At 41.4% G+C, this 26616-nt stretch overlaps 2 pseudogenes; both read right to left on the reverse strand.

Moving 5' to 3' along the window:
* Positions 1-1135: 1135 nt before the first annotated feature.
* Positions 1136-3355, reverse strand: LOC143597967 (putative inorganic phosphate transporter 1-9; annotated as a pseudogene).
* Positions 3356-6835: 3480 nt separating this feature from the next.
* Positions 6836-14047, reverse strand: LOC143597973 (putative inorganic phosphate transporter 1-9; annotated as a pseudogene).
* Between the last annotated feature and the right edge of the window lie 12569 nt (positions 14048-26616).

The raw sequence follows: 26616 nt of genomic DNA on the forward strand, positions 1-26616 counted from the left end.
TGTATAATGATTCATTTCATTCTAGGTTCCCTAATTCTTGCCTCTTGATCCAGCTATCCGATTTCTCTACACAAGGTTTTCACATTATGGAAATTTTGCGGTATTGTCAAATCCTTTTGGCTTACGGACAACAATTCATTCTTAAGAAGCTGCAATTTTGCATCATTCTTATTGGAAAACAAGGCTGCCAAGGCATCCCATGCTTTTTTAGGTGTTTGAAGGTCTCGTATGTGTTATAACAACTCCTCTTCAATCATAGTCTTGAGAATATAAAACGCCTTACCCGTTTTGATTCTCTACTTGCCAATTACCCCGTTCACGTCGTTTTTGAGAAGGACAGTATCCGAACCATTAACAACTTCCCATAGATCTGTCCTTGTAGATACGACATCATACATGTATCCCACCGGCAAACTGAAGATCTGCCACAATATCTTTTTCCAATCGAACTGTAGTGTTCCTCTAATCAGCTACTGCTCCGATTGCTTCTTTTGGACCTGAACGGATTCTTTTATGAGCGCAAAACATGAACCATTTGTTAAACTTTTAGCAGGTGGATCAAGAATACGAACACGAGATTTGTAGAATTCTCTACTACTCTTTTATTAACAAAATGACAAACGAGAAAAACTGAATAAAACAAACAAATAATCAAGGGTTTATATAACACCTTGGTTTTAGTCCTACTCACATTCAAATACATATTTGAACCCAAATCAAATAAAACTATCAAGATAAGACTTAATTATAATAATAAACAATGTATTATTATATCAAATCTTTTCCAAGATATTAGAGTCTTTAATCTGAGTTGGTATTGGACACATTGAACATGATTAACCTACATCCACTCCACACTGAATCTACTTCTAAAAGCTACCTTTTTCAACACAACTTAATACACTAAAATGATATCTAGTAAGACTACTTGCCTTTTAGTGGTATACATAATAACTAACACACCCCATTTCCTTATTACTGAAATAGATATGATACAATACAATCTCAGTTTATCTTTGTACATATAACTATATCTAACCATCTATATAATCATCACCTCTACTTTCCTCTAAGAGGTATTTGGGATAACTAATCGAATCTTATTATTATATTGTATCAAAACATGATAAGAATATCTTTAGAAAGGATGGAGATACATTATTCATCGATATTCATTTCATTTCTTTTAGCCCAAGGCCAAAATCTCACAAACCAAACACCAGTGAACTCATCAACATTCTCATTCTCCTCCAGCGAACGCCCCATTGTCTCTCTAGTGAAGAAATATGTCACGAAAAACCCTAAAACACACACCGCACCCATCGCGGTTAATGTATGTGACACCCCAAACCCATGTGGTGGTTCACGAGAAGCCCACAAAAACCCGATCGTCCCGATTATCGCCCCTACTTTTCCAACCGCACCCGAAATCCCATGGCATGTTGCACGAAACCTAGCCGGGAACAACTCCGCTGGAACTATGAACGTGGTCGTGTTTGGCCCAAAATTGGAGAAAAAGAATGTAAGTCCATAGAGAATAATGAAACCTATACCTGGATCAGATCCCCAACCGCCCTTGTTAACTTTTGCGATTGTGAACAAGCTTAACGCCATGAAAAGAAACCGGCTGCCTGAATCTTGACTCTCCCGATGTAATCAATCATGTAAACTGTCACGAAATATCCAGGAATTGTTGCACAGATCGCAACGAGTGCTTGGAATTTCGCTATCTGCAATGCATCTTTGTATATATTCATGTGGCCCTTTGGAATCATGCGACCTCGAAATGCATGATATTGGAATAAGTTGAGACTGTAAAAAACAATGTCGATGATGCACCAATTGAGGGATGCGGCTATGAGATCCCGGCCGTCTCTTCTGAAGAATTCACGAGAGAAGAAAGGGTAGGTGTTGGAGAAATCTGCGCTAGTGTTCGGTGTGTTCATCATCTCGACATCTTCCTGGATTGTACTCAGTGGTACATTCATCACTTTCTGCATATCTTTTGCTGCTTGAAGTGTGTTTTTCTCAACCAAAGCTGTATATCTGTGGAAGTAACATGAAACACAAAAAAATAAATGAGTTAAGAATAGGATATTTGAAATCCCACGTCCAGATTTTAGTAATCAACTGACGGATTTTACCAACGGATTATCGCCATAATTACCAATAAATTTCTATAAATATTTAAAGAAAACCTTTGCGACAAATCATGCCGGAAACAATCCGAGCAAAAACCATCAATATCTACGTACAAAACACACTTTGCTTTACATCAAAATGGGTCGAATTTGAAATAAATTGTTATTGTATGTATCGAATCTAAAGTATATTTCTTTTGGATATACCATAATTTAAAACTTGCCTATTAACTAATGTCTCCAGACCGGTTACCACTAATTTTAAATTAAGTTAGCTACATTTAAATGATTTTTTTTAATAAAAGTATGCTGTATATATCACTGAAAAATGAGTACTAAAAAGTTTTGACTTATGTTAACTACTTAAGGTACTTATATTATATGTTTTATAAAAGAGTTGTTGATTTGTTTTCTTGTGTCAAAAAGTTTGATAGCTACATGAAGTTAACGAGTTTTGGGTAGTACCGGGGGGTTTCAGAAGTCTTCATCCGCCAATAATAAGTCATAGATGCTGGAATTGCACCGATCATGAGAATGAGCCTCCATGCCAAGTCTGATTCCGGTGGTACCGGCGCAGTTTTTTCTGATAGTGGGAGGTCCGTTAGCTCGCCCGCACTAGCTTGAAAAATAGAGCACACGATCATCGTTACTAGCGAACTCAAAAGTATCCCGAATCCTTGCATGGAGAACACACCTGCAATAAACGCTCCACGAGTTCGCTTATTGGCAAACTCGGCCATAATTGTGGCCGATAACGGATAATCCCCTCCTATCCCTATACCAAGCAATATTCTAAACAATCCAAGGCTCACAAACATCATTGAGGTTAGCCTCGAGAGGGAAAATCCGCATCCAATAGACCCCGCCACCATCATCATGAGTGAAACGCCGTACACATGACGGCGACCTACACGGTCACCAAGACGGCCGAAAACCAGTTGACCGAGCACAGTCCCTATTAATGCAAACGCAATCATTGTGGATGCAATGACCGTTGGGACCTAGAACCATTTCTTCTGGTCCACGGTTCTATCCACCTCAGGATAATATATCCTTCTATCATTCTCATGATAGGAGGGATACAAAATAAATCATAACTATCGGTAAATAACCCCATACCGGCAATTATGATCGCTTTAAAATGGTAATACTGCGTCTTGGCGACATCTAGAGCAGATAAAACTTTAAGTGCCATTGTTTTGATACTATTCTTCTTGATTCGTACACAGGAATTTATAAAACAAGATAACGTACATAGTAAGTATAAATTGACATAAATACTAAAATTATGTCAGTGGAAATTGCCAGGGAGTTTCATGGTGAGACAACATTCTTGAAGTTGTCGAATTTAAGGTTTATTTTTGTCTATTATATGTGTGCTATGATGTACCTCCATTTGGTTGTATCAAACAATGAATGCAAAGTCATGTTTGTAAGGGTGTGTAGTATTGTTTTTTTACACTGTCGTTATTGTGTAACTTGTTGACTTGTTAAAAATTCAAAGGTATTAAATATAATCTCAACATCAATCATAGGTGAGGGAAATGAAATCGACCAGGAACCAAATTAAGCCAAAAAATTAGAAAAACTTGACACCCGATGACCATACTAGGATCATATTGGCTCGTTCTTGAGTTAACTGGTAAGTCGGGCTGGTCGGGCTTGGAATCCGATATCATCCTATGTGTATTTTGGATTTTGGGATTCCTATTTTATGGCTGGCGCACTTATAATTACTGACAATTTGATAAGACCTAATTCGAGATGGTCAATCTCCAAGAATACTAGAAAAGAAGAAGAGACGTGAGACAATTTTCTTTTGATTTTTATTAAAAGCTCAAAGGTATTTATAGAGTTAGAGAAATAGCAAACTTGAAGAACAAGAAACAAATCTTTTGAAAAAAACTAATATAACTGAAAATAAGGAAAGTAAATAATTTTTGTTTTATCTCTTTGGCATCTTCTGGAAGTTGTTTGCAATTATTCTTGGAGCTTAAGAGGTAAACGAGTGGCCCGTTTGGGTCTATGATGGGCTGATGCTGCATGAGTTTGGGCCTCCACTTCTTGAACCGATTCCGACGTATCAATATTCCCCCCTTCGAAAACAGCCTTGTCCTCAAGGCTGGTAGCAGAATGCAGCAGGTCAGGTGGTAACGGAACGCCACCAGCAGGCCAGTCACCTTTGCAAGGACGGAGCAACGAAACATGAAAAACCGGATGAATACGAGCTCCGATTGGCAAATCAAGCCGGTAAGCAACCATCCCAATACGTTCTAAAATAGTAAAAGGGCCATAAAACCGACGACTGAGCTTCTCAACACCCCGAGTAGCAACTGTCTTTTGACGGTACCTGCGAAGTTTTAGCAAAACTTTGTCGCCGACGTTGAATTGCATGTCACGACGGTGTTTATTAGCTTGATCCATCATACGTTGGCGGGTCTTTTGGAGGTTGTCCTTGAGTTTATCAAGGATGGTTTGATGCTCCAGTAAGGTGTCTTCGATAAGTTTTGGTTTGGAGGCCGACCGCGTATAATGAGGAATAGAAGGTGGTGAACGACCATAAAGGGCTTGAAATGGGGTCATATCAATGGCACTATGGTAAGAAGAGTTGTACCAAAATTCTGCGTGCGAGGTAAAAAAACTTAGTCCAACGTTTAGGTTCGTCACAAGTGAAACAACGCAGGTATGTTTCCAAAGTACGGTTAACGACCTCCGTCTGACCGTCTGTTTGCGGGTGGTACGCTGTTGAATGTAACAACCGGGTACTGATCGATTTAAAAAGTTCCGTCCAAAACCGACTAAGGAAAATAGGATCACGATCAGAGAGAATACTTTTTTGTAACCCGTGTAATTTATAGACTTGTTCTATAAAGATAGTTGCCAAGCTTTGAGCTGTATAGTTCGTTAGAAGGGCAAAAAAATGAGCAAATTTAGATAGCCGATCCACGATGACCCAAATTGCAGTTTTACCATTTGATGATGGCAAGCTTATAATAAAATCCATTGATACGTCCTCCCAAACTTGTTGTGGAACTGGTAGTGGTTGCAACAACCCATAAGGCTTGTGTGTGGAGTACATTGTTTGTTGACAAACATGACACTCCGCAATGAAACTGGTGACCTCCGAGCGTAATTTAGACCATGAAAATTTAGCATTAAGTCATTTGACGGTGGCGGTAATGCCCGAGTGACCACCGAAGGTTGTCGAATGGAATTCATGTAACAACTTAAGACGTAAAGATGGCAGCTCCGGAATAAATAAACGTTGGTTATGATAAACCAACCCATCATGAATGGTGTATTCTGGTTTGGAAGAATCCAAGAGACCCGTAAAGAATGATCGGCCAACCGGGGAAGTGGTGTAATAATCTCGCAATTCATGTAACCATGGAAAACCCGGAGTTGAAACCGTGAGCATGTGTAAATTGTCGATTCGACTCAAAGCATCCGCGACTTTGTTTTCCTTTCCCGGTTTATAGTGGATTTCAAAATCATATCCGAGTAATTTGCTAGCCCATTTGTGTTGTTCGGGGGCCTGTATGACTTGTGTCAAAAGGTGACGGAGGCTGTGTTGATCGGTAAAAACTCGGAAACGGCGACCGAGTAAATAATGACGCCATTTTTTTATTGCCTCGGTGATAGCGAAAAGTTCCCGTATGTAGGCAGACGCTGCCAACATTTTCTTGTTAATCTTCTTGCTAAAGAAAGCAATGGGTTTATCCTTCTGAGAAAGAACAGCACCGATGCCGAAATCTGACGCGTCTGTGGTGAAGTCAAAAATTTGGGAAAAATCGGGTAGGGAAAGAGTCGGTAGTTGAAGCATGGCTTGTTTTAGGTGTTCAAAGGCCTTTTGGGCATCATCTGACCAAACAAATTTACGTGTGTTTTGCAACAAATCGGTTAAGGGTCTGGCAATATGGGAATATCGTTTCACAAATCGACGATAGTATCCGGTTAGGCCAAGAAATCCATGTAGGGCTGTTTGAGAAGTAGGCGTCGGCCAATTTTGAATAGCTGATATTTTGTCATCGTCGGTTGCAACCCCCTGAGATGATATCACATGCCCTAAGTAATGTACCTCGGACACCCCGAAGACACTTAAGAAGTTATCATGAATTTGAATTTCAAATTCATCAACTACGCTCATGTTGTAACTTGTTTATAAATACGAAATTTAATATTAATTATATTTCTAATGTAAATTTTATATAGAAACATATGTTCAAATTTTTTTTCCAACCAGGGGCTCTGCGCGTTCGACCCCGCTAGGAGCTGCCAGTCCTTAGACCCCGGTACCCTTTCGAAGAGGCCCTCGCCCCCCTTGGAACCCCTAATTACACTAAAATAGCTAGCATTGAGATACGTTCCAACAATTGGAGACCAAAGAAAAAGGGACGATGTTGCAAAAGTTGGCCTAAAACGATACCAAACTCGTCCTTGATATGGACAAATGCACAAACCTAGCTACTCAAGTAAAGTGTAGTTGCGTTTGAGATGGATGTATCAGGCAACAAGCATGTCTTGACCAATATCTACATATTCTAAAAGAAGTGCACGTGTCGGGCGATAGAACGACCACAAGAAACATAAGGAACACACCCAATTTCATCAACTTGAAATAAATATGTATGATGCATATCATATTTATACAAACTTTCAATTAACTATCTCTCTCTAATCATCACCTCTAAATGATTTGAGATTGTTACATATCATGAAGAGACATTATTCTTTCACGTGTATTTATTGCATTTCTAAACGCCCAAAACTTGTTAATTCATTTCTGTTAGTCCAAAACTTGTTAGGCCAAAATCTCACAAAACAAACACCCGTAAACTCGTCGGCATTCTCATTCTCTTCCAGCGACCGCCCCATTGTCTCTAGTAAAAAAATATGTCACAAAAAACCCTAGGCCGCAAACCCCAGACATTACCATTAATGTAAGTGACACCCCAATCCCATCCGGGGGATCACGGGAAGCCCAAATATACCCAATCGACCCAATTATCGCCCCTATTTTTCCAACCGCACCAGAAATCCCATGACAAGTTGCACGAAACCTAGCCGGGAATAACTCTGCTGGAACAATAAACGTGGTCGTGTTTGGCCCAAAATTAGAAAAAAAGAAAGTAACTCCATAGAGAATAATGAAACGGTGATCTGGATAATCTCCGCCCGAGTTGACCTTTGCTATTGTAAACAAGCTTACGGCCATGAAAAAGAACCCGACCGCCTGGATCTTGACTCTCCCAATGTAATCAATCGTGTAAACGGTCACAAAATATCCTGGGATCGTTGCGAAGATTGCAATTAGTGATTGGAGTTTCGCGATCTGCAATGCATCATCGTATAGATTCATGTGGCTCTTGGGAATCAAGTGGCCTCTAAATACATGATATTGGAACAAGTTGAGACTGTAGAAGACAATATCGATGAGAAACCAATTAATGGATGCGGCAATGAGATCACGACCATGTCGTCTGAAAAATTCCCAAGAGAAGAAAGGGTAAGTGTTCGACAAAGCTGCGCGGGTGTTTGGTGTGTTCATCATCTGGACATCTTCTTGGATTGTACTCAGTGGTACATTCATCACTCTCCCCATATCTCTTTCTGCTTGTAATGTGTTTTTCTCAACCAAAGCCGTGAATCTGTTGAAGCAGTATATATGAAGAGAGCTTAATACGTTTGATGGAGAACACTATATATCGCGTATTCATGCATGTGTATATCATGCTTAGGTTATATTACTAGAATAATATACAAATATAATTGGTTTTATATTTATATAATATTTGCATTATGTAGGAAAATGTACACAAATTCTAAAAATGTTAAACATGGATAAAAAGAAAACGAACTATACATGTTTTAATTTTTGTATTCACAAATCTAAATATTTTGTGTTTTGTAAACAAAGTTATGCCTTAGTAACCCACATGTACTTTTGGTCTTTTGATACAACATGTATGTTACATTACACAGTTGCAAATAGGGGTGGTAATCTTGACACAAACCATTTTGAATGAGTCAATTTGAGTTGTTTTAAAAGTTAAACGAGTTGGTTTTGGTAAAAGGTTTTAAATAAATAGGTCAAAATAAGTCATTTGAAACTCCATCCATTTATTTTCGGGTCAAAATGGGTCAACAAGTTCAGAGAAATGGGTCGATGTGAGTTAGTGTCCTAAGAAAATGTGACAGGTTTCGGATCGGAACGGGTTTTCGTACAAGACAGGTTTCGGCACGAAACGGGTTTCGGATCGGAACGGGTTCGGTTCGGGTTTCAAGTCAACACGAGTATTCACCCGTGACGTGTTGGGTTTTGGTTTCTTTTGTTTTTGTTCGGTTTGAATTCTTTTAGTTTCGTTTTTTTTTTAATTTCAGAATTATTAGGGACTTCATAGAAACATCCAAACGATTTACAATGAAGTGGCAGGTAAGCGGGCAACAAGCTGCGCCGCAACCCCCTTTTGGATAGCAAACCCAATCCGACTAAAAACAAAGTTTTGATTCTTATGGGCTGATACGTTACTATACACAACTTTCTGAACCCTATTCAAAAGGTCCACGGCATCCGGAGCTAAGAAACCAAAAGTGTCAAAGGCGAAGGGGATAAACACGTGTTGATTCTCCAAACAAGCTCTCTCGTGTTTAGCAACCTTGCCCGATGCCGCCTTCAATGCTGTCTGGCCTGCTACAAAACCAGTGTCCCTAATCCCAACAAGAGGGGACACTCCTGTGAGGTCGACACAAGCGTGTTTTCCCCCTACCCACCCAAAAACAAGAATATCGGCCGGTCGTAATGTAGATCTTCCTTCTTGAGGATCCGTAAGAAAGTTTACGGGGGCTTCCTTTTTAGCCGAAATTCCGGCTCGTTTAAGAACATCGCATAGAACATCCCTCACCAAATCATGCCTGTATTTAAACCCAGACAACTCTTTGCAGTGAACTGCATGCTCGCCAAAAGAATCCAAACAAACCTTACGGCAAACTGGGCACGGCTCATCTACCGGAAACAAAGGGATTATTAACCGATAATTCAGGATGGCCCGGTACTCAAAAGCCGACATATGTTGGCCCAATCCTTCAATAGGGAGAACACTTAAGAAATCTTGAGCCCGAGGAGCCCGAAGACACTTAAACACTGCTTTCTGACGAGGGGATAAATCAAACTTCATTTCCAAACTCTTGATGATTCCACTATAAAGGACACTCGCCAAAGCATGTTGGGCTTTAGGGGGGGTGTCTTTATTAGAGAAACCGCTAATGTCAAAATCGGGAAGTGAAATGTGCAACCGATCTATCGCACTCCCATAATCGGAGTCAAACCCATCAATACCACAACCTCGAAGAATGTGGTCTTGAAATTCCCAAGATTGCGCCCTCGAGGCCACAAACATATAAGTAGAAACGTCTGAAGCAGAACATAAACCCAAACCTCCAAAACGAGTCGGAAGTGATGCCAACCTCCATTGAATATCTCCAAAGAAGGGACCACAACAAACCACGATGTCCTCAATCGCCCCCCGAAGGCCATTGTCAAACACAGAAACTGCTTCCCCTACATACACAGGTTGGCATGTTCTGAGACCAAACAACAACTTTCCAACTCCCATACATGAGCGGAGCAAAAGGAGCTTGCATTGAGGGTCCCGCAAATGCGGGAGATAGCTCATCAACTCCACAGCTCGCGAAGCCCTTTTCATAGCAAGTTCACTGATGAACCCGGCATCCCGGCTAACGGCTCCCCCGAGGAGTTTCACACCTAGCACCGGTCTTCCAATCTCACAGAGAAACACCCCTCCTGCACCTTAACCCCATTGCACGATGGCCAAAATACTTCGGTTTTCTTAATATTAAGTTCAAGGCCCAGGCGGCGACCCTCCGACCTGATAATATCTAAAGCTTTAGCAACCTCTTTAGAGTCCCCAATAATTGTACCATCATCTAGGTACCAAGCATGAAAGAGAAGCTTACAGGAACTTTGGACTAGATGAATAAGTGGGTGCAGAACTAAGGTGAAAAGAAGAGGTCCCAAAGGGTCCCCCTGCTGAACCCCAGTGGTGGACCAAATGTGGCCGTCCCCTACATATAGCCTGGCCGGTTGCCCATATAAAAAGTTCACCCATAAGGAAATAGATGGGCATCAGGCTCGAACCTCATTCAGAAGGGCAGTCCTGTCCACCAAGTTGAAGGCATTACAAAAAGCAATAGTAAGCATAGCCAATGACCCATCAGAATGGAACTTACTTAAAACTTGTTCGCGCTATGAAGAACGGCCTCTGCACCACTAGGGACTCCCACCCCAGACTGAAAGTCGCACATGTATTTAGTAATGTCTTTCCCAACACCCTTCATAGCCACCTTAGATATCAATCTTTTCCAAATGGCACCTACGGCAATGGGTCTAATCCCATTGTCCGGTTTGAGCAACGGTGTGAGAGGAGCCGACGCAATGAATTCTGCCAAAACCCTTGGGCATCTCCCCCCCCAAACATAAATTAACCATCGCAGTAGTAGCCTTTAGTAACCCAACACCGATCGGCGACCCCTCTCCACAAAATGCATCCAAAATATGTTGTGCCCTCAATCCATCTCGTCCGCATGACGTTCATTTAGGGAAGGATTTAATGCATCCAAGCACACAATCCTCATCAACAGCAAGAGGAGGCTCAGAAAGCAATGAAGCAGGCATAACCGGCGGGGGCAAATTGGGATGCTTAGCCACTAACGCTTTCAATGTGTCATTTCCGAAAGGTGCAACCCCTGAAGAGCATAATACTTTAATGGCGGAAGTGAAATGCCCGTCCGCCACTTTTCGTAAACATTGTTTCACATTGGCGCATACCGCAACATCATCGTGCTTAGCGAGAGGCTCCTCATGACTCGAGTTCACCCCTATAGGTGTGGCAAAAAGGGATAAAATAAGCGCATCAAAACCATCCTTAGCACTCCAACTTGCTAGTGCTTGTTGAATACTATGACATTGCAAAGACTTTCTATTACCGGACCTGCGCTCCTGACGTTTAGAAGGTCTGAAAACACGCAACTTGCACCGCGGTAACAAGAAAAGTTTCACCCACGCCTCAACAGAGTCTGGCATAGCAACCACCTTACCCAGAGCCACAGTTAACGCTTGAGCAAATGCCATACGACAACTATGAGGGATGCTCTTAACAGTTGTGATAGGAAGAGAGAAGACGCGGTCAAGGAGAACCTCATCCACCACTATCCCTCTCAATGGAGCAACATCCCTCATAACATGCGGTTTATCAATCCCCACAATAAACTCCTCCACAGCTCCCACACCCTCGTTGTAGTTGGTGACTCCATCAGCATGATGACACGTCCGTTTAAGAGCATTTGGACGCATACACACCCCACATAGCCACTGGTCTGAGGCCTTAAAAGCCTCCCCAACCGAAATAAATAAATCACAATCCGTGGAAATGGCGTCCAGTAGGGTCACTTTCCGCTCATCCGACGACAAATGAAGTCGTTTGATATGCGCAATTAACCGAGAGATCCCCCTTGACCCCGCCCGTCCATCCGGGCAACAATGGAACCCCCTAAAAGGACATGGCCAAACACCCACCGAACCCACACTATTGTTTAGAGTGTTAGACATAGCACCCTCATCAACCACACAACCATGTCCACCTCCCGTGCCCACCTCCCCCGATGGGGCTCCTTTGACAATCCGAGCCCTTGTCATAACCCCTCACAACAAAAAGGCCAACAAACAAACTCGAGCTGAGTTTTGGGAGTAAAAACCCGAACTAAGAGGAGAAAGGAGAGCAACCGTCAGTTGCTCTCCCCTCCGTAAACCCAAAAAAACCGATTAACTCATTGAGACATTTTATCGAACACCAGGCGGACATACCCAAAACCGAGGATTAAAGGCAAAATTGAAATAGCAGTAGGGGTGGTGGTGAGGAGAGGACGAGGATATGACGAGGAGATGATGCTGGTTACTGATGTGTGACGGCGGGTTGTTCTTTAGGCGATGGTGTAGCAACGGTGGTGGTGGAAATCTGTGGCAAATGTGTAGCAACGGTGATGCTGGTTACTCATGTTTTTATTATTATTCAGACCTAATTAAGAAACATGTTCACAAAAGACAGAACGCTTGGAAATGTGATGTTATCATTGAATATTCCCTCAAAGAGATGGTTTGCACTCCGCAACGGAGATGTTATCATTGATTGATTTTTTCGATTTCGATTGATGTGGTCCGGTTTTGGCTTTTGGTTTCTTTGTTTCATTTTCGTCGATTATTTAGGTTTCGATTCGATTCTAGATGGGTTTTTTTAATGGAACGAGGACAACGTATGAAAAATTTTAGTGTTTTTACATTTTTTGTTTATGATTTATATTTTGAGTTATAATTTTTTTATTATTATTTTTGAATATTTTTTTGAGGGTTTTTGATCTTAATAGAAAACCCCTTAAAAAAATAAAAAAAATAAATAAAAAAATTCATAACTTAAAATATAAGTAAAAAACGAAAAATCTAAAAAAACTAAAATGTTTCCGCTGTTATTCTCGTTCATAAAAAAAAAACCCGGTTTGACCCAAACCAAAACAACCCTTTTTTTAATTGACTCGTTTTGAACCAAACTCATTTTGACTCATACTCGTTTTGACCCATGACTCATTTCAACCCATGACTCGTTCGACCCAACCCAACCCATTTGCCACCTCTAGTTGCAAATTACATATTTTATAGTAGATTATGTTATATAACATTTTACCATTATTTTACCAAGATTGTATGTTCTTTTTCTTGATTATTTTCTTAAAAACAAAAAAAGCATCACACTATTTTACCAACCCAACCCATTTGCCACCTCTAGTTGCAAATTACATATTTTATAGTAGATTATGTTATATAACATTTTACCATTATTTTACCAAGATTGTATGTTCTTTTTCTTGATTATTTTCTTAAAAACAAAAAAAGCATCACATTATTTTATAAAGCTGACTTAGCTTCTGGTGGCTGAAATTAGTTGGTACATGGAATGAATGAGTTGTTCGTACCGGGCGGTTTCAGGCATCGTCATCCGCCAATAGTAGGTCATAGATGCTGGAATTGCACCAATCATGAGAATGACCCGCCATGCCAAGTCCGACTCAGGTGGGACCGGAGCAATGATTAGTGATGGTGATGGTGATAGTGATTGTGGGAGTTCCGATGGGGTCACTAGCTCATGCTTGTTGGCGCTAGCTTCAAAAATGGAGCACACAAACATGAAAACGAGCGAGCTTAAAAGTATCCCAAATCCTTGCATGGAGAACACACCAGCGATGAATGCGCCACGAGTTCGCTTATTGGCAAACTCCGCCATAATGGTTGCCGATAGCGGGTAATCCCCTCCTATACCGAACCCAAGCAAGAACCGAAAGAACCCAAGGCTAATAAACACCATCGACATCAAGTTCGAGAGTGAAAATCCACATCCAAGAGACCCCACCACCATCATCACAAGAGAAACTCCATACACATGACGGCGTCCGACTCGGTCACCGAGGCGGCCGAAAACCAGTTGACCAATCACGGCCCCTATTAAAGCCACACCAATCATTGTGGATGAAATGACAATTGGCACCTCAAACCAGTTCTTAGAGTCAATGTCTTTATTTACCTTAGGGTAATATATCCTTCCAATCATCTGCATGATGAGTGGGATGCAAAATAAATCATAGCTATCAGTAAACAAACCCATACCTGCAATTATGATTGCTTTAAAATGGTAATATTGTGTCCTTGCGACATCAAGTGCCCATAAAACTTTGAGCGCCATTTTTAAGAATAGTTTCTTGGTTGACTCAAACACAAGAATTTATATGAAATATAGATACTAAAAAACGTATGTTTTTTGGAACTTACCTGGGAGTTTCCTAGTGATAAAATCCTTAGCATATGCTGCATGACACTTGTTATTAACAATATTTTTGATGTCGTCAATGTTAAGGTTTCTAGCTCGTTTGTTTGTTTTCGTATGTGATGCATGTGTTTCATATATCACGAAATTCATATTAATAATCATATTATAGGGTATATATAATATACCCTATAGTATGATTATTTATGATTTGATCTAATTACCACCGCAAGCTAATTAAGGGCATATAGCGACTTGCAGCTTGGTTCGTTGAAACATGAATCTATGAGTTGGCATGGGTTTTATAGAGATGTCTGCGACTTGTGATTTGAAACCCTACATATATAAATTGTACATGAAGCTTTCCTTTTATAGGGATTAAGTGCTCACAAGAGGCGAACACAAACACGAATACGAAAGCAAATAAAGAACACTAGGATTTAACGCGGTTTGATCTAAACTTATCTATATCCACTAACAGCAACCAGAGTTTATTCGTCTTCAACGGATTAATATTGTAATTTCTTCATCTTCATGTTCTTGTAAAAATCTTGATTCAACTCTTACTAAACGTAAACTTAATCTTGATCCTGTATGTGTGTGGTCTTGATTAAGTCTTATGTTAGAACTAATAATAATCAATTAAGTGTTAAGGAACATGTGCATGACATCTAGTTTTCAATGATAGACTAAAACTATTATATGTCATATTGTATTAAATAATTCATTATCAAAACATCAAAGTTGATTAAAGTTTAAACCATATTTTCCCAATATAAAGAAACTGAAATCGAATGATAAAAGACTGATATTTGCAACACACACAATTCGTTAAAATTAATAACACCAAAAGTATGTTTTTAATCAACGAAAAACAATTCAAATTACTAGAATAAACATAGCTCAGGTTTCAACAATAACGAATCATCAACCAGGAGGTGATTACAAAAAACAATTAGCCAATTATAAAAACGAAAAAAATAAATACTATCAATATAAAATTCTTCATTAGAAATATAATTAACCAAAGTTCATAGAGGAAATGAGTAAAATAACCAAATGAACACACACTTTCGCGTCAACAGGCAGCGTTGAATTCCCGACAGCCAAAGATTGCTGTCCTTTCAACTCTTTTGATTCCCTAATTCTTGTGGGCCTCATTGTCCACATAAATAGCACACTATTATGGAGTAGTTTATTAGGCTAGCCAACTCATGATTAGAGCCCATATTTCCTAATTTCTTTCAAGTGCTAGCCCAACTCTCCATTTCTTTTAATACTTCTTCATATTTCCTTTGATGTAAACCTCCAAGTCTCCAACGACTTTGTTCTTTCTTTTCCTATTACACGTATATAAAAAACCAAAATGTCTTTAATCTTCTTTTCTTTTTTTTCTTTACTTCACTTGATATCAATTTTTGTCATCATTTGGCTTATTTTAATTGCAAGACACGATGTTAAATTATAAATATATATATTCCAGTACAATCGAATATAATAAGTTCGGTTTAACCCGTTTTCATTTTAATCTACGTAATATAAAAACCAACGAAATATATGTAGAAACATGGATCACTTTTTATATTAAAATTAATACAAATAATAATAATGATACTCTCGTTATTAACATGAGAAAATAAGTGGTACAAATATCGTAATACAAAATAACCAATAAACAATAAAAACATAACAATTATGTTAAATGATTCAACTCAAGAACTTCATATGATAAAGTTTTCCAACTTGTTATTCAACAACATCTTCTTGTAATCCCCTTGAGAAAAACATAAAAATAAAATTTCTAATTTTTACCACAACAGCAGCAACCGGTAGTCTCTTTGGCTGCAAGAATGAACAAAACAAAAGTTAACAGTAGAGGCTGAGGCACGTGTTCAACACGCTTCTCTTAAAACAGATTTCGCGCCTCTACATAAGCCAACGCGTCTGTCTCCCAGGGTACAACAGCCGAAGCAGTTTGTACTGCCGGAGATGTCCACACGCCCGAGGTTACACCAGGTAAATGGTGTTAGAACTTGTAGAAAAATAGAATAAATGGTAGATGAATCAAGTAGAGAAACTCATCTCTATAGGTTTCCAACATATGATTCTTTAAAGCTTTCTTCTTCACTAATAACTCTTCATGCATGCATGCATTTTTCCTTAAAGTTTTTAACTTGTATTTTTTCCAGCCCTCTAAAAATGAGGCACATAGCCTATTATGTATAAGAGTTATGGATGATGAAGAAATTCTCTTAATTAGAAATTTAATTAGAGATATAAAGTCTAATTAAAACTAATCAAATTAATAAAGAGCTCTACTCAAAAGTTTTTCACCATGTGAAGAATTTAATATTAATATAAATTCTAATAAATTAAACAAGTGACATAAAGAATTTAATATTAATAATATAATAAATTTCCATTCATATTATTCAATTTTCCAACAATCCCCAACATGAATGAAGATTGATCAAAACACTCAAAATATCCAATGTAAACTCAATAGTTGAGTATTGCAGGAAGGTAGGTGTTAGCTTTGAACCTTCCTTTGTGAAGCGTACTTAGTCTCCTAGCGGTTAGTAGACGTGATGTCCTTGAACAAACCCCCATTTGTGTAGACGACAATACACTTCACACAATACTCTCCCTAGCCGGGCACATCCCCTCATTGTCGCGTCCATTATGGTCCTGGAACACTAGCCTGGTTCCGTGAAAGCTCTAGGAATTGCGCACCCTATGTCACACCCGGCCCTGAGCGGCGGAAACAGCCGGGCGCGCACGAGTGGGGATTGATACTTAAGCACGGGCCATTGCAAAACATTCAAAGATTTTCATTGCGCATGAAATGTTTAATACAAATACATTACATTGATTAAGATTACAAAAAAACATCCAAGTATAAAACTGAAGATTTCCTCGCCATATCCCCTTGCGCGGCGGGTAACCGTGCGCATCGAGGGGATAAAACCAAAATCTTCCAAAAAGCTTGTTTTAGATGTTCAGCGTGTGGTGCTCTAAGTGTGACTCCATGCGCTACCTAGTTATCTCCTGAAAGACACGTAAAAACATTTGAATCAGTATAAACTGAGTGAGTTCACAAGTTTTTGTAACTTGATAAATCGTATTGCATCATAATCATTCTGAAACATAATTCTGTTAGCATCATTAAAACACATGCTTGGTAAAACATAGTTCTATCAACATATTCTGATAAAATCGTTCCGCGGGTTGCGCGCGAACATTTCTGGGAACTGTGCTCGTCTGTGTAAGTGGCGCTGCCACTACGAGCTAAAATAACGTAATACCGTCCCGCGGGTTACGCGCGGACACTTCTGGAAAACTGTGCTCGTCTGTGTAAGTGGCGCTGCCACTACGAGCGAATATATGCTGTAATACCGTCCCGCGGGTTACGCGCGGACGTTGTGCCGGAAAACAAGGCGCTCGTCTGCGTAAGAGGAGCGACCTCTACGAGCGGGCTTAATCCCATAGTACTGCCCCGTGACATGCTAGGCACTCGTCTGTGTAAGAGGTGCGACCCCTACGAGTGGGCGGATCAAACCAGCAGTCCCTACCCTTAGAGTTCCAATGGTAAAGTGATCACTTACTCGAATCTGGTGCACTATCATCGAAAAACCATAGATAACTGTTCGCATTGCTCATCATGAAACATAACTTAAACACGTAATCGTTTGCTTAGCTTGTAAGTATACCATGATAAAACATTATTTAAGTACGTGTCCATCGCCCCGAAAACAGTTTAAAATAGTGAAAACAGTGAAAATGGGGCTGTGAGACTCACCTGTGGTTCTTGTTAAGGGATTAATCGAGATTCGGGTTTTCTTGGTGTTGGCCTCGGAATCGAAGGTCTAGAATACGATTAAATAACAAATATATATATTAAGATCAAGACATAAGGGTTGGAAAGTAGATCTCAAGGTTATAATCTCGGCTTACCTAGTAACAGGATCGGAGCTGGAAACAATGGATGCTTGGGAAAAGATTAGTGCAAGTTTGTAGTTCTTTGAAGTGTGTTTTGGGTGATAATTTAGGCTACAAATTTATAGGCAAACTCAAGGGAACATAATCCCTTGCTTTAGGGAATTGAAATCTTTTGAAATGATGATAAAGTATGAAAATTATTATTATTTATTAAAAAGAGTAGAAAAGTAGATTAAAGATTCTGATTTGATATGGACAGGACATGCAGGGCTGTGGTTGGTGAGAGTGGGTGGCTGGCAGTTGACTTTTACAGTTTGCTTTTTCAGTGTTTTAGACAGTGTACAGTAAAAAGTAGAAGTTTTCTGAAACACGCAACCGCCCTCTTTTGGGCGGGGCCAATTTCCTTAAATCTGAACATTTTGACTAAGTGTTGTTCTGTGCGTATAACTTGGTGCGCATAGCTTTCTGCGTGTAGGACATTTCTTTGCTGCGGGTAGGTGCGTAACCTTCTCGCAGTTAAGGACATTTGAGTTTCATTTGTAGATTCTCCAGGTGGTTTTGGTATTTCAACATAGTGATCAGTCATGTTGAAGTCAATTCCATCCTGGAGCTTCAGACAAACTAGCTCTCAACGTTCCCGCCATGCGGGTAGGTTAGTTCCCTTCCGCACGCGCATAAACGATGTAGGATGCACCCGCCTTAGCATCATGCGGGATGGTCAACCCATAGACAACATAACGTTTAAGTTACATGAAAACATAAGGCCAAAACGTTCACGCATGGCGCATATAACATATGCTCACGCTGGTTCTTAACATGGTGCGCTCGCGCAGGGCGCACATAACACATGCACGCGCTGACTAACATGGCGCGCTCGCGCAGGGCAAACATAAATGTCCGCGCTGATTCTAACATATTCTCGCGCCGGGCGCACATAATGTGCCCGCGCTGATTCTTAACATAGCGCGCTCGCGCAGGGCGCACATAACAAATGCACGCGCTGACTAATATGGCGCGCATATTATTTACAATCACCTAATTATTAGGTTGATTACTTAGTTTAAGGGGTTGGGAATTTACCGGGTGTCACATTCTCCCCTCGTTAAACGAATTTCGTCCCGAAATTTAGGAGACGTTGCTGGCAGAAGCCATATTCTGAAAGAGGTGTGGGTATTTTATGCGCATCTGATCTTCTCTTTCCCAAGTGAATTCAGGCCCACGCCTTGAGTTCCATTGAACTTTTACCAACTTGATTCTGCTTCTGCGCAACCTTTGTTCTTTCCAATCGGTTACTGCTATAGGCTCTTCTACGAAGTGCAGCTGTTTGTCAATATGAATTTCTTCCACCGGTAAAATCAACGTTTCGTCAGATAAACATTTCTTGAGGTTGGATACATGAAACGTATCATGAACTCCACTGAGTTCGGCGGGTAGACGGAGTTTATAAGCAACTGGACCGATCCTCTCCAGGATCTCAAAAGGTCCAATGTAGCGCGGATTTAGCTTTCCTCGCTTACCGAAACGGGTGACTCCCTTCCATGGAGAGACTTTCAAAAGTACTTTATCCCCTACTTGAAACTCCAACGGTTTCCTTCTCATATTAGCATAACTTTTCTGTCTGTCGCGTGCTGCCTTAAGGCGATCCCTTATCTGAAAAATCTTGTCTGTTGTTTCTTGGATCACTTCTGGACCAGTCATTTGCTTGTCGCCCACTTCAGCCCAACACAGTGGGGATCTACACTTGCGCCCATATAAAGCTTCGAACGGCGCAGCCTTAATGCTTGTGTGATAACTGTTATTGTAAGAAAATTCAACCAACGGGAGGTGGTTATCCCAACTACCTCCAAAATCGATCGCGCACGCGCGCAGCATATCTTCCAATGTCTGGATCGTTCGTTCGCTTTGTCCATCCGTTTGGGGGTGATAAGCCGTACTCATGTCCAGTCGAGTACCTAACCCCTCTTGTAATGATCTCCAAAACCTTGAGGTGAACCGACTATCTCTATCAGAAATGATGGACACTGGGACTCCATGTTTTGAAACTACTTCTCGAATATACAGTCGGGCTAACTTTTCCATTTTATCAGTTTCTTTAATCGGCAGGAAGTGCGCTGACTTAGTTAGCCGATCTACAATAACCCATATCGTGTCATAACCCCCAGGTGTCCTTGGTAGTTTGGTGATGAAGTCCATAGAGATTTGTTCCCACTTCCACATGGGAATTTCTGGCTGCTGAAGCAACCCCGATGGTTTCTGGTATTCAGCCTTTACTTTTGAACACGTCAGGCACTTACTGACATACATCGCGATGGCGCCTTTAAGATTGGGCCACCAATACAGCGTTTTAACATCTTGGTACATCTTGTCTGCGCCAGGATGTACGGAATACCGCGTCTTGTGAGCTTCGTTTAAAACTTGCTCGCGCAATCCTCCCTTGAGAGGGACCCATATGCGGTTGGCAAAATATCGAGTGTTGTTCCCTTTTAGTTCCAAATTCTTAATCATACCCCCAAGGCATTCGTTTTTAACAAACTCTGGTTTCAAGGCTTCTTGCTGAGCGTCTCGGATGCGGGTAGAGAGATCTGCGTGAATGGTCAACCTTAGAGCCTTGACTCGTAGCGTTTTTATTCGCTCCTTTCTGCTTAGCGCGTCTGCTACCACATTTGCTTTCCCCGGATGATACTTGATCTCGCAATCATAATCATTCAACAATTCAACCCATCTTCGTTGCCTCATGTTTAATTCCTTCTGATCGAATATATGTTGGAGGCTCTTATGATCCGTAAAGATTACACATTTCGTACCGTAGAGGTAATGGCGCCAAATCTTTAGCGCGAAGACAACAGCTCCAAGTTCTAAATCATGCGTTGTGTAGTTCTTCTCATTGGTCTTAAGTTGGCGCGAGGCATACGCTATAACTTTGTCTCGCTGCATAAGGACACATCCGAGTCCCTGGTGTGAAGCGTCGCAGTAAACAACGATGTCATCTGTCCCCTCGGGCAGGGATAAGATTGGCGCACTACATAACTTCTGTTTCAACATTTGAAATGCCGCTTCCTGATTCTCGCCCCAAATAAACGCCTTGTCTTTCTGAGTTAGCGCGGTCAGAGGTAGAGCTATCTTGGAGAAGTTCTCAATGAAGCGTCGATAGTAGCCAGCTAGTCCAAGGAATTGCCTCACCTCTGTTGGGGTTTTTGGCGCTTCCCAGTTTTCGATGGCTTTAACCTTAGAAGGATCGACGTGAATTCCCTTCTCGTTTACAACGTGACCGAGAAAGTGAACTTCTCTAAGCCAAAACTCGCACTTGGAAAACTTCGCATACAACTTTTCTTTCCTTAACAATTCCAAAATCATTCTCAGGTGTTGCTCATGCTCGGCCTTGGTTCGAGAGTAAATCAAAATATCATCTATAAACACAATCACAAACTTGTCCAAGTATGGTTTGCACACACGGTTCATCAGATCCATGAATATAGCTGGCGCATTAGTTAGCCCGAAAGGCATCACTAAGAACTCATAATGGCCATATCTGGTTCGGAAGGCTGTCTTTGGTGCGTCTTCCTCATGGACCCTAAGTTGGTGGTATCCTGACCGTAGATCTATCTTCGAATAATAACTGGATCCCTGCAACTGGTCAAATAAGTCGTCAATCCTCGGTAAGGGGTACCGATTTTTGACTGTCAGCTTGTTCAGCTCCCTGTAGTCAATACACATCCGGAACGAACCATCCTTCTTCTTTACAAACAGTACTGGAGCTCCCCAAGGTGAAAAGCTTGGGCGTATGAAACCCTTATCCAATAGTTCCTGTAACTGATTGGATAGCTCTTGCATCTCAGATGGAGCTAAGCGATAAGGCGCTCGAGCTACTGGCGCAGCTCCTGGGACCAAATCAATATGAAACTCGACTTGTCGCGGCGGCGGTAACCCGGGCAGATCTTCAGGAAAAACTTCTGGGAATTCGCGCACTACCGGTAAGTCTTCAATTCTTCGCTCATCTTTCTTCTCTACTACATGCGCCAGGAAGGCGTAGCACCCTTTCCTTAGGCACTTACGCGCCTTTAGGCACGAAATCAGTTTCGTCGCAACTCCCTTTCTTTCCCCTTGGATCATCAAAGTTTCTCCGTTCAACAGTGGAATCCGAACCTGCTTCTCATGACAAACAATCTCCGCGAGATTCTCGACCAACCAATCCATACCTACGACAATATCGAAACTTCCCAAATCTATTGACAATAAGTTTATATTGAACTCATGACCTCCCATGACTAACACACATTGCTCAGTCCTTTCATTCGCGCATAACTGCCTACCATTGGCTAGTTCTATAGTATAAGGTTTGTCTAGCCTACTGGTCGCTAAGCCCAGGGAGTTTTTAAACTCATGGGATATAAAACTTAGGTCAGCGCCAGTATCAAATAAGACAGATGCATAATGACCGTTAAGCAAAAACGTACCGGTTACCACATTCGGCTCTTCCTTTGCCTCACCCGCGCCGATCACAAAAGCTCTCCCGCGAGCTTGGTTTCCTTTCTGTGGGCAATCCCGACTGAAGTGTCCAGGCTTCCCGCATGCGTAGCAGTTGTCATTGGCTCCAGCTTCTTTAGCACGGCAATTCACCGTCTTGTGTCCTGGTCTGCCACATTTGGCGCACGTGACGTTCGCGCATTCGCCTTCGTGGTGATACTTGCATTTGTTGCACCATGGGTAAGGCCCGCTGTATCCTTTCCTTGATGGTTCCGCGGCTTGAATCGCGTAAACCCTTGTGCTTTCCTGCTTTTTGGGCGGTGGCTGCTTGAAGTCTGATCCTCGGTGGGAGTTCCATTTCCTCTTGGAGTCAGAGGTTCGCTGCTCGTTCAAGCGAGCAGTCAACATACCCGCACGAACCGTATCCCTTGTGAGGGTGATGGCTCGCGCAACCGCCTCGTCAAAGGTCGGAGGTGCGGCGGCGTTGAGCGGGACTCTAACGACAGGAGGTAACCCAAAGATGTACCTCTCGATTTTCTTTTCTTCTGTGTTTGCCATGTCTGGCACCAGCTGGCAAAGCTCGTTGAAACGATTGGTGTAGGCATCGATGTCCGTTCCTACCATGGTGTGGTTCCAGAATTCTTGTTGCAAGCTCTGAATTTCTGCGCGAGAGCAGAACTTTCTCATCAACATTTCTTTCAATTCTTCCCAGGTCTTGTGAAGAGCAACTTCTCGCCCCAAAGTCTTTACTTGGAGCTTCCACCAAGACGAAGCTGCTTCTTGGAACATGCAGGTCGCGTAAAGGACCTTCTGGTTTTCACTACATCCGCTGATGGAGAGAACTGTCTCCATCTTGTCAATCCAATTGTAGAGCCCAATGGCTCCTTCGGTGCCTTTGAACGGCCAAGGCCTACAGGCCATGAATGTTTTATAGGAGCAACCTTTGTCCAAGGCTCCTGATTCGGGTTCTGGGGTCTCGTTCTCTCGGCGACCCTGACTAGATTCGGCCTTGCTGGCCTCATGCGTTGCAATCGCCTGCGCGATTATTTCTGCGAGCTCCTCGGGTGTCATGGTAATTCCCTTGGCTCTGGTTGGAGGCATTCTTTTCATAAAAAAAGAAAGTACAACAAACTTAGCGCATGTACTCAGAGCACATAATGTTCTTATCTCTAGACACTGTGACCCGTGTTCCTAAGTGCGTGTGTGATTTTTCTTTTGAAAATATTCTTTGAAAAATATTTCATGCGATTCCCCAAAGGTTATAGTCTAGGTTAAAAACTTCTTTTCCTAGTTCGCTATAACCAGAGCTCTGATACCAATCTGTCACACCCGGCCCTGAGCGGCGGAAACAGCCGGGCGCGCACGAGTGGGGATTGATACTTAAGCACGGGCCATTGCAAAACATTCAAAGATTTTCATTGCGCATGAAATGTTTAATACAAATACATTACATTGATTAAGATTACAAAAAAACATCCAAGTATAAAACTGAAGATTTCCTCGCCATATCCCCTTGCGCGGCGGGTAACCGTGCGCATCGAGGGGATAAAACCAAAATCTTCCAAAAAGCTTGTTTTAGATGTTCAGCGTGTGGTGCTCTAAGTGTGACTCCATGCGCTACCTAGTTATCTTCTGAAAGACACGTAAAAACATTTGAATCAGTATAAACTGAGTGAGTTCACAAGTTTTTGTAACTTGATAAATCGTATTGCATCATAATCATTCTGAAACATAATTCTGTTAGCATCATTAAAACACATGCTTGGTAAAACATAGTTCTATCAACATATTCTGATAAAATCGTTCCGCGGGTTGCGCGCGAACATTTCTGGGAACTGTGCTCGTCTGTGTAAGTGGCGCTGCCACTACGAGCTAAAATAACGTAATACCGTCCCGCGGGTTACGCGCGGACACTTCTGGAAAACTGTGCTCGTCTGTGTAAGTGGCGCTGCCACTACGAGCGAATATATGCTGTAATACCGTCCCGCGGGTTACGCGCGGACGTTGTGCCGGAAAACAAGGCGCTCGTCTGCGTAAGAGGAGCGACCTCTACGAGCGGGCTTAATCCCATAGTACTGCCCCGTGACATGCTAGGCACTCGTCTGTGTAAGAGGTGCGACCCCTACGAGTGGGCGGATCAAACCAGCAGTCCCTACCCTTAGAGTTCCAATGGTAAAGTGATCACTTACTCGAATCTGGTGCACTATCATCGAAAAACCATAGATAACTGTTCGCATTGCTCATCATGAAACATAACTTAAACACGTAATCGTTTGCTTAGCTTGTAAGTATACCATGATAAAACATTATTTAAGTACGTGTCCCTCGCCCCGAAAACAGTTTAAAATAGTGAAAACAGTGAAAATGGGGCTGTGAGACTCACCTGTGGTTCTTGTTAAGGGATTAATCGAGATTCGGGTTTTCTTGGTGTTGGCCTCGGAATCGAAGGTCTAGAATACGATTAAATAACAAATATATATATTAAGATCAAGACATAAGGGTTGGAAAGTAGATCTCAAGGTTATAATCTCGGCTTACCTAGTAACAGGATCGGAGCTGGAAACAATGGATGCTTGGGAAAAGATTAGTGCAAGTTTGTAGTTCTTTGAAGTGTGTTTTGGGTGATAATTTAGGCTACAAATTTATAGGCAAACTCAAGGGAACATAATCCCTTGCTTTAGGGAATTGAAATCTTTTGAAATGATGATAAAGTATGAAAATTATTATTATTTATTAAAAAGAGTAGAAAAGTAGATTAAAGATTCTGATTTGATATGGACAGGACATGCAGGGCTGTGGTTGGTGAGAGTGGGTGGCTGGCAGTTGACTTTTACAGTTTGCTTTTTCGGTGCTTTAGACAGTGTACAGTAAAAAGTAGAAGTTTTCTGAAACACGCAACCGCCCTCTTTTGGGCGGGGCCAATTTCCTTAAATCTGAACATTTTGACTAAGTGTTGTTCTGTGCGTATAACTTGGTGCGCATAGCTTTCTGCGTGTAGGACATTTCTTTGCTGCGGGTAGGTGCGTAACCTTCTCGCAGTTAAGGACATTTGAGTTTCATTTGTAGATTCTCCAGGTGGTTTTGGTATTTCAACATAGTGATCAGTCATGTTGAAGTCAATTCCATCCTGGAGCTTCAGACAAACTAGCTCTCAACGTTCCCGCCATGCGGGTAGGTTAGTTCCCTTCCGCACGCGCATAAACGATGTAGGATGCACCCGCCTTAGCATCATGCGGGATGGTCAACCCATAGACAACATAACGTTTAAGTTACATGAAAACATAAGGCCAAAACGTTCACGCATGGCGCATATAACATATGCTCACGCTGGTTCTTAACATGGTGCGCTCGCGCAGGGCGCACATAACACATGCACGCGCTGACTAACATGGCGCGCTCGCGCAGGGCAAACATAAATGTCCGCACTGATTCTAACATATTCTCGCGCCGGGCGCACATAATGTGCCCGCGCTGATTCTTAACATAGCGCGCTCGCGCAGGGCGCACATAACAAATGCACGCGCTGACTAATATGGCGCGCATATTATTTACAATCACCTAATTATTAGGTTGATTACTTAGTTTAAGGGGTTGGGAATTTACCGGGTGTCACACCCTATAATTTCATTTGAAGCGACATCACTTCTCTTTCACTTAGGTGATTATCCATGAATCATTAAAAGCATTTGTGTTATAATGATTTACACAAATCATTAATCATATATTATGCTTAGCCTCACAACATGTGACTGTTGTTAAGGAATGGACTAGGAAGTAATTAGACTCCCTTTATAATTTAGGAGGCTCTCTCTCTCTCTCTCTATATATATATATATATATATATATATATATATATATACATATATATATATGTATATATATATATGTATATATATATATATATATATAATCTTATGTGTCAACTTATACATAAGTTACGCCTCCACATGAACCACCTTTAGATATATAATTAGGTTGTCCTATTGAACTTAGATCTTGGGATCTCCAGACAACTAAGTTAGGTTTCCTTTATATACCCTTTTTCATGGGCTTTAGTCTCATTCCACAACTTGATATATACTAAACCCTCAGGTTGTTGAATACATAACATTATCTTTGACCCTGTCTAGTCACTACAGATAACTTGCATAGTTGAGATCAGTTGTCATGATGTGTTCTTAACTTAT

Source organism: Bidens hawaiensis, unplaced genomic scaffold (assembly GCF_021521415.1).
Source record: "Bidens hawaiensis isolate Kalapana, Puna unplaced genomic scaffold, B.hawaiensis_p1.1 tig00049292_1, whole genome shotgun sequence".
NCBI classification, from domain to species: Eukaryota; Viridiplantae; Streptophyta; class Magnoliopsida; order Asterales; family Asteraceae; genus Bidens; species Bidens hawaiensis.